The sequence below is a fragment of the Oreochromis niloticus genome, linkage group LG10 (assembly GCF_001858045.2).
Source record: "Oreochromis niloticus isolate F11D_XX linkage group LG10, O_niloticus_UMD_NMBU, whole genome shotgun sequence".
NCBI classification, from domain to species: Eukaryota; Metazoa; Chordata; class Actinopteri; order Cichliformes; family Cichlidae; genus Oreochromis; species Oreochromis niloticus.
Window position 1 is genome coordinate 13395114 of NC_031975.2, and position 14324 is coordinate 13409437.

The window sequence follows — 14324 nt, forward strand, 5'->3', positions numbered from 1 at the left end:
CTAGCCTGCACACTGGTGTCACTGTTAACTTTGGACAGTCTTTTTTATTTAAAAAAAAAAAACAAAAAAACTTTTCCTCAGAGCCATGAAAGTTTTCGTGCTTTAAAGAGTTGGGGGGGGGGGAGGTGAACGTGGAGGAAGGCTGCTAATGTAGGAATGACACCACGGTGTGTTTTGTTACATGATATCAAACAAAGATGGCAACTGGATGAGTAAGCTGCTCACATGGAGCTGTGGACCCTAGAATGGAGCTGGGGGGCTAGTTTTAGTGGTGATGTGGGGGGGTGACCACAATCCGATCATCTGTCTTGCTCAAGGACACTCTGGCAACACGAGGAGACCTAAGGCAGGATCTGGTTGAACATTTGAACCGCCTCCTTAAAAATAGGATGCCACTCCTATGTTGAGATATCCCACTTAATATGATACTTGTGATGGAAATTCCAATTTACCTGCTTAAATATTGCAGGTTACATTTCTGTGGTTAAACGACGTTTAATCCTCCATGGCAACGCTGCTGTTATAGTTTGATGGGAAGCGGGATTGGTCAACAGCAGCTGACCGCGCCCTCAACCCATATAAGCTACCTACCAAACTATTACCATCAAGTGTCGGGGGAATGACGGCTCTGCTGCCGCTGCTGCTGCTGCTGCTGCCCTCGGTGCGGCGGAGGAGAGAAAGCATCTTTGTTTGTACAGAGAAGCTCTGGGCTTCCCTGCCCGCCTGCCTCCATCGACACAGCAACATCTGAAGATAAGAATATCCTTTCTGAAGACAGAGGTCGCTTATTCATCTGCCGCATTCATCTCTGCTCAATTTAGGATTTTTTTTCCCCCCCTTTCCCCCCTCCTCCTCTTCCTCCTCCTCTCTTCTCTCTCCCTCTCTTTTGCCTGGCTGGAATAATCAAACCCTCCCTGTATCCATGTGTCGGATCGCTGGATGATGCACAGGTAGGCTAAATGACACCGCACACCTCCTACACAGAAACGACCTTATGGACGGCGATAATTGGCTTTAAAGCGTGCTGCAGTAGAAAGCTACAAGATAAGCCGCGCTGTATCAGTGTCTGTGTGTTTTTATTTTTATTATTTTATTTTATTTTTCAATGTCAGTGGTCCGGAATTGTTTGCATTTCAATTCTTGTGGGGGGGTAGGCTGCTGCTGCTGCTGCTGCTCACCAATTATGGACACTTCTCTTGAGGTTTCTTTTGGAGATTTCACTTAAAGCAACGAGAGATAATCACATTTAAAAACCAAGCCGCCTTTTTCCCTCGCTCTCTAACGCTTTGCTTTTTTGTATCAGTGTTTACAGTCAGTTGAGGGAGGGTGGAGGAGAGGTATGGTTTCCAAATTCAACACGGTTGCGGTTGAGGTCGCTTAATTGCGTGCCGGCAGACATGCCCTGTGGTTAGGCTACAGCACATACAGCAGGGGCTTTTCCTTTGAATACAGGCTGCACACACACACACACACACACACACACACACACACACACAAGCCATTGTTTGATTTCGTCAGATGCCACATGCCGGGATGGCTAGGTATTAATTTTTTATATAAAAAAGTGAAGTTAAGGTGGTCTTTGAGTCATGCAGCACGCAGGGCCCTTGTCTCCGAAATGCTCGAGGTAGCCTATTTATTATTGAGAGGGATTTCATGTTCTGTGCCAGAGGACTGGCCAGTTTAAAGATAGGAGAAGGAGAGACGGGCAGACACAGAGAGGGAGAGAGAGAGGGAGGGAACGGTGGAGTAAAACAGCTGTCACATCCTTTGCATCCTCGGCAGCTTCACTTTAATATTATCTTTAAAACCTGAGAAAGTTGTGCACTGGAAATTATGATTATTAATATGTTTTTAATATATATATATTTGTGTGATGAGAGTAGTTCATCAAACCTGTAGCCCTCTAGGCCTATTTATGCTCCCACAGGAATCTGCAGCTTCCACTCAGCAGGTTATGTAGCACCAATTAAGAAGGGTTGGCCGCTGGTGAGGTGCTGTGGTTCAATTTGGAGCTTGTTTTCAAAAATTTATGTATTTTTCCCACCCTTTACACAATTGACAGCAAATCATCACCACTAACATACCACGCTGCATATATTACTTGGATGAATGTGAATGAACAGAAACAGACACTAGTTAATCATCTGCTATTGTTCACTGGATTGCGTAAATTGGTGTAGTTCAGATTCTTAGTCTTGTAATTCAGTTTAATTACATCATCATTCTTTTTTTTCTTTTTTTTGAGTGTCTTCAGTGCTGTCGCTTAAAATGGTAACGAGTCTAGGTCACAGCTGGATATTAGCCCCAGTAATTAGATTAATTTATCAAAAAAAAAGAGGGGAGGTGCCCAAGATTCTGAGCTACGCTGCTGCACATTTCACAGGAGTGCTGCTGCCCTCCCTTCACCCTGGAAACCAATTTGCTTTGCAAATTCTACTCCACCTGTAATCCAACCCATTTTGTTACTTAGTTCTCTAAAATCTAGGTATTTACAACTCAGGTAGCTGCATGAAAAATGCTTTTCACTTAAAGTAAGTAACCACCTGTGCTTGACTATCGTTGCATGCAATCTTTTAGCACCTCTGTTGTGGACGGCGCACAAGTGTTGCATCTCAGATTGCACATTTTCTCATCAACACTCTTAAATCCCTGCTGCTTTGGCTGACAGACTCATTTAAATGCTATGTTATTCTTTAGTAAGGCACTTGGTTTTCTTAAATGAGAGCTTTGTTGACAACAACGAAGGCTTGCAATGCTCCAAACCTGAACAATGGACTTATGCAATGCAGAGCATGACTTTTTGTGTATCTAGTGTGTGTGTGTGTGTGTGTGTTGGGTTTTTTTTTATGATAATATTTCCAGGCAGCAATGCAACAGCAGGGTGTGTCACAGTCTTTCCTTTTTGTTTTCTATTTTAATTTCCCTTTTTCATCTTTTGTATTTGCAGCTTGCAGCAAATTTCCTGTGTTTATTTTTATAAGTTATCAGCTCTGTTTTGACACAGGATATGCCACTGGCAATATTTTGCTCATCATTTAGTATTTTTTATGCCTTCGGTGTCATCTTTTCCCCACTCTTGTTGCTATATGCTATGTCTCCATTGCTGCTTCCAGTGAGACTTAAGGGTTTGGACAGAGTGTTAGTTTTTTGTTGTTTTTTTTCTTAATGACGTCACAGCTGCTGTTACCCACATAATACAACCGGTATTAATTCAGTTGAAAATAATATCAGAAATTATTTTATAGCTCTTAATAGTATTAAGCTGCATCCACATTACTTCACATTAAGCTTAATGCTGGAATGTATTTGAGCCATTATCTGTTAAAGCTGCACTTATTTGAATTTTTTACATTAGCATGGCGCCTGCTAAGTATGAAAAGGAAATTTCGAATTAAGATGTCATGCCTAAAGCACCAGCCAATATGAAAAGAGAGATGGATGACTGGGTGACGTGAAGGAGGAGACTGCTTGAAATAACAACAGGGCAGAGTTGACATGGTGTGTGTGTGTGTGTGTGTGAGTGTGTCACAGCTCAATAGCTTCAGCGTGCATACTGGGGAAGTGGAAGTTTACAGATATTGTGCGGCATTGCGAATCGTGTCGCTTCCTCTCTATCATACCCCATCAAGGTCACATCCACAGACTGAAAGTGGTGGCCCTGGCCTTTTCCACTTCTGGCTCTGGCAGAGGAACGGGGCCCGCGGACCACTGCTGCTTCTAATCAGGGCTGACGCGTGACTCAGTTGCATGCCAGCTGCGCAGCCAAACAGGGATTATGTCCCTGGATGGTGAAGACAAAAAAAGGTCACAGTTGAGATCTTTGTCTCGCTACACCTTTGGGGAGTTGGGGTTATTTCATTATTTGCACATTATATTTAATGAACTTTGCTCAAATGACTAAAACAAAATACTTAAACAACTGAAATCCTACACACAATACAAGTCATACAGCCAGCAGTCCTATAGTCAGAGTTGGGAAACCAGCAGCGCTGTTGGTTAAGTTGCAATCTGGGTCATTGTGCCACTTGTTTTAAAGGGTAGCTGTAAGGCTGTAAGACAGTATTAGAGTCCAGATATGGACACTGAAATTTTGAAAAGTAAAATAATAATCTGCATATGTGGCGGCAACTGATTTAGAAAGCTTGATTGGTCTTGTTATATATCTGTGAAATAATTGACAGTGAAATTGCCCGTTATTTTCACCGCAGGTGGTACAGTAGGTGGAATGGAGCGGAAGGTGGTCTGTAATTTTCTGTAAGCAGAATGCTACTCAGGAATCAGCAAAGGTTGGTACACCGGGGCCTGTCATACTGGGAGGCGCCGTGACAGAAATGTTTTCTGAAAAGCTCAGCTGTAATTCATTAAATATGTGCATGACAAAAAAATTGCACCAGATCAAATTTTAGCAAGCCATTATGAAGAAGGAATGACATTTGCTAGGTATTTCTTTCCGTTAGTTCTCATTAATGAAACGCTGTGAGACTGAAATTAGTTTTTTTTTTGGTTTTTTTTGCTGTGCATTAACAAATAACGAAATGTAAAATGCTTATGTGCTGTTTTTGGGGGTGGAATAACAGCTCGGGGAGAAGAGTGAGGAAACCTCAAACTTGTGATGTTATCAGTTATGAAGTCTAGACAGTCTCTGGAACTAGCGGCACATTTTGACGCTTTGTTTCAGGAGTATTGGTACATTTTCTGCTGCTTAAATGACGATGTTCCTGTACAACAGTACTCCCCCCACCCCACGGTGCACGCAACTTTTGTAATTAATGGGCTCCTAAGGTTGACACCACAGTCTCCAATCAGCCTCTGGCCTTGATTAAGAGGCTATTGTATTGCAGTAATAGCAGAGGAAAACAGAAGCGAAGTAAGTGTTCATAATCTCACAGTTTAACTTTCCATGGCACTGTAGTAATTCGGCAAATGAAAATAGCATAAAGAATAATGAGTTCTTGGAGTGCATATAAAAAACCCCTAAAGGTGATGTTTATAATAAGCATTTACTGTTAAACTTAGGATACATGAGCCAGGAGGTGAAGAAAGCAGGATTGTTATTCTGCTCCATTCAGGTGTCTTCTGCATGTTCAGGAGTGTTGCATTACATTGCAAATGTATTTCAGCTCGTCCATCGTTGCTACCGTGTGACAGCATGAGAAAAGGGAACTGCACTGTTAACCAAAATGTGCCCAGGCAGCATAATCAGTGCCCTTTGAGATATAAAACACAATATCACCCTGTCAGTACATTATGCAGTTACAGTGCTCAGAAAACAGCAATGCAACAAGATCCTGCTGAAATCTGGAGCAAAGAACAGAAACTACTCTCTGTGCTCCAGTTACTGTATCATTTCAAATCTGCATTTTCTATCTAACCCATTGTTTGGCAATTTAGCAGGCACACCATAATATTATTAGAGGTGTCTTTGTTTTCCTAATTCTGAAATTACAGGATATTTACAGTTCAGTGTCCCCAAATTGTGGATCTTTATTTATTAAAAAGAGCCAGTAATTCCTAGAATATCATAACATTTCTGATATATTCTAAACTTGTGTGATCTTTTACTTTGGCGAACCTCATATCTGGTTTTGCATTCCTAAATGCTTTAGTAATGAATGTCAAAGAAAAAAATAAATCAAAGGTCCAACAACAGACTGGATCCAATGCATTATTCATGAGAGCACTGGGTTAGCTTCTTTTACAGTACATCAGTGCCATCTTTAAATAAGCGTGCACAGAAGCCTGTTTCTTCCACTAAAACAGTGATGACATGTGGAAGGTCAAACATTCACCTTGGCTGACTGTCAGTCTGGTACAGTAATACACATTATCTTCATCAGTGAGTCAGCCCATAATGTTGGAACTGAAAAAAAGGGGTTGGGTGGGGGGGTTGGGTCGGTGGGGGATGCTACAGTATGGCAAACTGAAATGTTTTGATTGAACTTGCATCAGATCTGTTGCCAGAGACGTCTGACGGGGCTGCGGAGGTCTTATACTGTCTTAGTTTCAGATTGCTCAATGAATCTTTCTCTTTCATACCAGACATTACTCTCACCAGCACAGGCATTAATCTTTTCAAGCTAATATCCACAGGACTCTGGCTTAGAAGGCATGTGAGCGCTCACGATGAAAGGAAGCTTATGTATGGGGTAAAATAAGAGCAGGAAACCTGGCCAGCCATAGTAAATTGCATTGTAAGACTTGGGGTTAAAAGAGCAAAGTCTTGCAAGCTTTCGTTTCTCCTTCCTTATCATCTCACATTAAGGTGGATGACAGATTTATGTGGAGGCAATTGATCAGCTGCCTGACTGTCCATCCATCACGCTGATCTCTGCTGTGCCTGAACCAGGCCTGTCACACTCAGATGACCAGCGGACTGCAGCGTCGGGGATGGTGTGGTAAACACTGGGACAGTCATTTATTTCAATTCAATCTGTGTCTTCGGGCGTCTCTCATGGGGAACAGATTCATGCTAATTTGTTATAGTATGCATCGGAAATCTCATCTAATGCTGCATTGCAAAATCAATCTTATCCTTGCCCGAGGCGGCTGCTTCTATAAAGGAGTTTGTCTCTTGCATCCTACCTGTATGAGAAGGCTCCATGCCGTATCAATGTCAACATTCATTGGGTTTTAGTGGAGCTTTCTGATCCTGGCCAAGAAGCTGTTACCCAAGATTAACCCAGGTTGTTCTGTTGCATTGCTGGTGAAGAGGAGAGAGGAGTGTGTGTGTGTGTGTGTGTGTTTGTGTCTCGTGTGTGAGAAGGAAAGAATCAGTGAATAGGATCCTTTCTTGCTCCCACTCTCCATTTTGTCTGGTGGCATCATTCTCAGGATGAGATGTGACAGCACTGGATGATCTAATCATGGATGTCATAGCATAGCTGCTTATTAACTGAGATTTCAAGGGCAAACATTTTCATCATTAGTAGTATGCTGTATAAATGGGTGAGCTCCACAAGCAAGTACAGTGCTGAATGATGGCTCCTGGTAATGTCACTGAAGCACAGGAGGGACTTTGCTGTCTCATTAAATTTTTTGTGCATATATTTTCGGAAGCGTCTTTATGAGGAGCTAAGTTACAGAACCTACATTTCTACACAGTGTTCCACTAGAGGACCGAATCTCAACGGCAAATTAATTCTTCCTTGAGAGTTGAGAGGGAAGGTCCGTCATTTATAATAAAGATCTCTGGGGTTGCTTTCATGAGGGTTGTGTTTAAGAGTATTTGCATATCCAGAGTCTTGAAGAGGCACTCTGAAAGATGGGGGAATTCATAAAGTTGCACAGTAAGGACTTCAATGATCTTTGATATCTGCACTGTATCTGTTAGCTCCCTGACAGTGTATTTTATCGTCACTGCTTTTGGATCAGTATATTTTTGGGCAGATTGAATTAAAGTTCAGCTTTTTAGAAACCTCTGGTATCTCCCAATGAGATGTTATCCTTTGTTAGCCCTGTATGAGCTACAGCACGCTGGTGAAAACTGACGGAAAGCTTTTAGTATTTTGATTGGATTTGATTTTTTTGCATGTGAAAATGTTAATCAACAAGGCAATCATTTAATTTATTTTTATATACAAATTCATGGTGCTGCCCTTTATTATCAGTGCCTGTATAGCTTCATAGAAAATATGGTCTATCTGTCCAATGTTTGGGGGGGCAAAAGAAGTCTTTCAGTTTGCAAAACTTATGAGTATTTATTAGTAGGCTGCAGCTTACCTTGTGATTGTGTGAACAGCTAGTACTATTCAGAAGAGTGAAATGTAGAGATGCATCAACTGCAATTGTCTTGGTCGATGTCAATTGTTTTTAAGTGTGACCTGCAGATTTTTGGCAATGTCAATTTCTTTCTGAGTACTATAGCTACCAGCAAACCAAGCAAAATCATCTTTTTTCATTATTCATTATTCAATATTTTTTGTTAATAAAACAAATGATAAAACTTTACAGTTTCCCCCATACTGCTCTGACTGAAACGACTGAAAATTAAGTGCTCTGCTACTGGTAAGAGGTACAGGTCATTAGTTGCTGTACACCCACCTTTACCTGAAACATTTTCCCTTATAAAACAAAAGCAGTTGCAATAGATTTTTATAATATAACAAAACAAACATCAGTTACTCATATTATTTTCCAATATGTTTATAACTTCCCCAGAACATCAACACTTATCTTTTCCAATCATCTTTCCTTATAACAGGGCTGATCCTTTGCTTATACCAAGCCTGGCGGCATGTGGCTAGCTCTGAGCTCTAGCTATCTTGCTAGCTAGCTTTTTTAGTATCTTTAAAATGTCCATTTTCAGCTGGGTGAGTGTTATTTAAGTGTGCAATTAGGTAAAGGAGTTTTTCGTGATGGTCCCCCATATGCCTTCACTCACAGTTAGGCGCTTTCTAGCCAGCAACATGTTAGCATGTGGGCTGTGAGTGTGCTGCAACTATTTGTCTGCATTCGTGTTGCACAGCATTAAAGGTGACATACACGAAGCTGTCTGGCCAGTCAGTCATCTGATTGTGGTCCCTAGCTGGTGGATTGGTGTATCTCTAGTAAAATGGGGTAAAAGAAATTATATAGTTGTAACAGATATCCAAACACATCCTCACTAATGCACACCCTCACATTATTCTTACATGGGGCTGAATTTGCTCTCAACAGCCTTTCAGACATGAGCCATTTTTCTGAAACGCCTGAACAGCGAAAGATTAAACTATCACAGGAATATCAAAAACATCCATCAGAATAAACTGAAAGATTTTCCCACTCATTTGTACTTTAGCTTACCTGTGTGAGATTGACAGCGTCTGACTAAATGGCGCTCTACGCCATTCTTTGCTCGTCCACACACATCAGTCATGTCATTGTATGCTCAAACCGAGTGGAGTGGGTGGCGAGCAGAAAATTGGAATCTTTTTAATAAAATAAAGCTTCAGACAAATGGTTCTGTTCTGAGACAATCTTGTATGTAACTTCTTTTTCCCCCTGAAAACTGAAATATAAGTAGAAGAACTGAATGTTGACAGAAGATATGTCAGGACAAAAATCTGTCTAATGATGTTAGTGAGTCTTGCCTGAGCTGAGCCCCTCATAGCCACGACCCAACCTCCACCTAAGTGTGTGATGAAGGTGTTGCTCTGATCCCGCTTGGTTGGACAGAAACAGTGATGCAGGCTCATTTGCTGCATGTAAGCGAATAAGCTGGAAGATGCCTGCCGTCTTGTCATTTAAATCACATTTTTTTTGCTGTGGGAACCCAAGCAAATTGCATCTCAGAGGAAAGCATTTCAAATGGCATTACAGTTACAGCAGTGTAGCAAGCAGATGTGCATGGATTTTATCCCTACTACGCCTACAGTACATTTACATTTGCTTAATGAGGGTACTGTGAAGAGTACCATGTTTATGCTTGTAGCTAGTGTTACGTAGTTAGTTACCTAATTACCTGGCTTGCTGGTTTGTGAAAATGTCATCTGTTACAGGCCCTGTTCTACTGAGACAAGGGGAAACTAATGCTCGGCTGACACGCACCCAGTATGTATGGCCTACATAGTGTTGCAGCAGGTAGATAGATACCTTAAATTGGTTGTTCTGCCTGAGTGTTGTTCAAGCCAAAGGCCCATATCTGCTCATATTTATCACACTTAAATCTAAAGGTGCAGTAAAAACAGAGTTTTTTCTCTTCAGGCCTGTGTCTCTAAGAGCTTTCCCAGCAAGACAAATTGGCAGATTGTGAAGAAAAATAAGGGCACAGCAACAGCATGACTATGACCGTAAATGCTACGAAAGCGGCTTGATTGTTTCTGTGGAATATTTACAATTAAAATCAATATTTTCAAAAGGTTGCTTTCATGTCTGATAAAAGCAACCGGCGCAGCGCACAGTGTGAACAGCAGCCACAAACATCTCGTTTTTAGCACTGCAAATACTGGAACGTTTATACATCTCTTTGAATTATGCAACATATAAATCATGGGGATAACAGCTGACGCAGAGATACGAGTTAACGGTCAAGAAGAGGATCAAGTGGTTGATGAAGATGAGGATAATGACGGCCTTGTTGATGATGAGGAGTATATGCCTAATGGCAAGGGTGACGGTCGTGCGGATGCAGATGTTGATGAGGGCGGTGATTGTACCGCTTAAGCTTGCAGCTGAGATAAAAAAGCATACACACATAAAAACTCAATAGCAAACGCTTCTAGCTTGAAAAGGCACAAATGCGATACCTTAGGCTGGTAGAAAATTCAGAAAGACATATTTGACAGTGTGTCTGTTTGAGGACTATAAGCATATTTTTTTTTCTTCAAAACATTTTTCATTTAACAGAATGCATACCAAAGTCCAAATGCAGCTGCATTAAAAAAAAGAATTCAGTGCTTTGGGAAATGCTTTGCCTATTTGCTTTCTTGCTGAGAGTGAGATGAGAAGATTGATAGCACTCTCATGTCTTTACAGTAAATATGAAACTCCTGCCAGCAGCCAGCTAACTTATCTTACCACATAGTGCGGAAACAGGTGGAAAATGGCTACCCTGGCTCTTTTCAGAGGTAACAAAATATTCCTCCCAGCACCTCTCTGTAAAGCTCCCCTAAAAGACATGTTGCATTTAGTCGGTATGAAACCAAACTGTAGAAAATTATTTTGCTGTCAGCTACTGTCTAGGCTCCATAAAACTACTGCTCCAGGCTTTGCACTAAGTGAAGTTAGCCTGTTGCCTGCAGCTGATTATCTACACTGTGAAAAGGAAATCCATTTAAATAATGGGAAATGTCCTGGTCATTTTATCCTCAGCTCATTTGTCAGAATTTTATCGTGAATTGTAAAATTCAGTGCATTTCAAGATTTAAAGAAAAAACACCCATAAAAATGAATAGATTTTAGAATGGTAAATTGTTCTAAATCTACTATAGTGTATAGTCTGCAGTGTACACTCAAAAAATAGATTTGAGAATTGTGTCACTTTTCTCATATTAGTCTTAATATAACAAGACAGCCAATGACCCTTTCTCCTAAATGTTAACACGAGCAAGCACACTGTTATAAAATACCATCTAAAATGAGATTATTAGATAGGAGAAGCACCTGATAAGCCTAGTACTGACGTTCAATATGAACCATGTTGTTTATCAGCTCATCTTTTATTTAGCAGGTGCAGAATCAGCAACTAAACGGCGTCCATCCCACCAGTGCAGCATCAGTTCTTGCATTTTTTGATTCATCCCCGTCAATAGCCAACTGCAAAAATGTACATCGCAATCCTGACACTTTTTGTTAACACATAAAATAAAAATAAGCAGTCCCTCATTGCTGATGAAATACCTCGATTCTCTCCCTTAGCCCACCTGCCAAAGTAGATGATGTGTCCTCATCATAAAAAAAGTAGGCCTAGATGTCATGTATGAGTAATTAAAGTTTCATGTTACACAAGCCACTATAGATGAGTGCATGCCCATCATAAAAGATTGACTCATTCCAATGAAGCTGCCTCCAAAAAAAAAAAAAAAGTACTGAGGAAAAAGTAGAAGGGATGAAATGTAAGATTCATAAAGCTGGGAGAAGAAGAGAAAGTGTTGTTTGCAACATGACATACATTTGAAGTCGGGACACTGTCATGCAGTGTGGAAAAATATGGATGCCACTAGGAGCGGTGAGAGCCTGGAACAGCAACACAGATACCCACAAAAAGCATGAAAGAACACCAGGATGTTCCATTTACCAATTTACCAAATAATCATCTCTGCATTATGTTTGGGTTACAAACATGATGAACTGTGTTAAGTGAGCAAACAGCGGCTTAAAACAAAAGCTGAGTGACAAAAAGGTACCGCGTGTGAAGAGAAAGAGACCCACCTAAGTGTCTCATGCACACTGCTGGGAGGAAAACGATATCACTGGGGATGATAATTGGATGACACCAAATTAGAAGCTGGGAGTGTTTACACACTGTTGCATTTAATAAATGGAAAATGAGAACCCCTTGAGCATTTGACCATCAAATGCATGTGTAGATCTGCTTATTAGCTTTTATTTTATTGATGGTTTGATGGAAAAAGGTAATGTCACTTTTATGTGTGTAGGAAATATGAAGCCACAGTCATCAGCAGTTATTATAGTTTACATAAAGACTGGAAGTAGGGGGGACTCGGGAAGTATTGCTCTCAGATAAAAAAAGACCTTCCATTGAAAGGAAAAAATACAAATAATTGATATTATCCACCAACTGAGGGGGGGTGGAAGTGGTTAACACAAAGCTTTTAAATGTCCTTAAATCTAAACCACATGTCAAACAAACAACATAAAAGGCGTTCAGTGCATAATGTCCAAAGCTGCCACAATTTATTGCTATTCAAAATCCAGGAAATTGCACTTTAGTATTGTCACGCTCATGTCTTTCAACCATAAAAAAATTACTTTCCGTAACATTTAGTATTTGATCTATGCTTCAAACAAAGTGTCAAACGATCACGGAAATATATTAAAGACAGTTTGATTCTTATTGTTAAAAGCTGCGGACTTCTCTGAAGTACACCTACCCCGTAGGTGTAGCAGAAAAAAACAAGAGAAGAAAATAAACACCCTTGTCAAATTACTCACTCGCTCACCTCACAAATAACCTGCACTGGTTGCAAATATTGCAAAGTAATTTAACTTGACCTTTGGAAGGTAATGGAGCCACTGTTAACCATAAATTCAAGGATGAGTCGAGTGAAACACGGCCACATAACAAGGGCTGAAATTCGTGAGACATTCACTCTGCTTTTATCTAAAGAGCTTCAGTAAAAGTCGTGGCATTAAGTAAAATGAAGTGGCTTTAATGAAACCATCTAAACATAAATTTAAGAAACTGAATATAGGTCAACGTTCTTGGATGGATAACGGTTAGAGTATCTACATTTCATGTTCTTGGTCTCCAGAGGATAATTTGTACTCACTTTTTTAGCCCCCAGCCTGCGCTTTACATTTGCAGTTTTTGTGATTTACCGCGACTTTCAGTGCATTTTACTTCTAGCTCCTTTGTGTGTTCAGTACTTTTCTTCTTTTTTTTTATTTGCAGTTTTATTAGCCTCAGCGATACTTTGGGTTTAATTTAAACTACTAAGTCTCCAGGCTAAGATGATGAATGTAGGCAGCATTGCAGATTAACATGTTATGTTAGCTTTGTCATTGTGAGCAGGTGAGCCTGCTGTCAGTGGCATTCAACTATTCCTTTTTTCCCTCCTTTGTGTTGTCTCAGCTTCATTTCAGTCCTTTGTAATAAATGTGTAATTGATGAAATTAGGTAGATTATGTAATGTGACACTATATATTGTTTGTTTTTTCTACGTTTGAGCAGTTCATCAAATCTGTGAAGGCTCTGGCTATAGAGTGATTTTAGCATGAACTTGGTCTTTTGTACTCTTTTGATTCCTAGCAGACCTCCATTTCTGTTTATGAGGTTGCAGCTAAATTTGGTCCCATTATGTCTTCACTTCCTCTCCATCTACCTTCCTACCCCTCTAGTTGAGAGGATTTTATCTTTTCTGATGTGGATTTTAGCATTGCTGTGTTTATATTCAACAATACTGAATCTGCTTTTCGGCTTAAAAATTCAAAAACGCAGTCTACATTAGCATACGTAATGCCCTTGCACATGTGGTTTATTGCAGTGGTTGTCATGGATGCCTGCAGATTGCATGTTGTGCCCGGTAAAGTGATCAAAATTCATGGACCACAGAAAGTGACAACATATAGAAACAGTTGGAACTTCAAAGGGTGCAGCGTTCCCGGATTTAGATCCTACTTTTAGTATCCTCCAAGGAAAACAGCTCAACAAAATTTTCTGCAGAGTAACAGCATCCATTGCATGTGTCATCAAAATGACTTTAAAAGGTCACATTTTATTTATGGAAATTGTTGGAGTGTATCATGACATAGCCTCAATTATAGCATTTCCTGGCTTGGAATGAGAAAAGTCTATGTGGCAAAACTTTTAAGCTTATAAGGGAGGGTAAAGCAGGATCTTTCAAAATTGAAGATAGGTAGGTAGGTAGGTAGATAGATAGACAGATAGATAGATAGATAGATAGATAGATAGATAGATAGATCGATCTTCATTCTGGAAGACATTGAAAGACACCAATGAAAAACAGAAATGAGGGGTTGAATATCTCATAATGCAAGTCTTAATTAAGAAAACCTCCTCTTCGAGGCTGGTGGGGATTCACTGAGGAGTCGTTGGCATGCAAACACAGGAAGAATTCATTCCAACCCAAAACCCAGCAACAACTCACTGAGGCCACTTTTATATAGGCGCCTAGTAAACACAGTACCAAAAAAAAAAAAAA

At 40.3% G+C, this 14324-nt stretch overlaps 1 protein-coding gene across 11 annotated transcripts in view; it reads left to right on the forward strand.

Moving 5' to 3' along the window:
• The window catches only part of nrxn2a (neurexin 2a), a 149407-nt gene that overhangs the window by 22334 nt on the left and 112749 nt on the right, over nt 1-14324 (forward strand). The window contains exons 1-2 of one of the 11 annotated variants that reach the window (XM_013272348.3): nt 624-950; nt 4212-4289. The exons of 9 other annotated variants lie outside the window; for them this stretch is intronic. The gene's annotated coding sequence lies outside the window, so the exon portion shown is untranslated. Of the gene's footprint in view, nt 1-623; nt 951-4211; nt 4290-14324 lie in introns of those variants that run through there. One more of the 11 variants, XM_005472164.4, reaches the window with a different exon arrangement.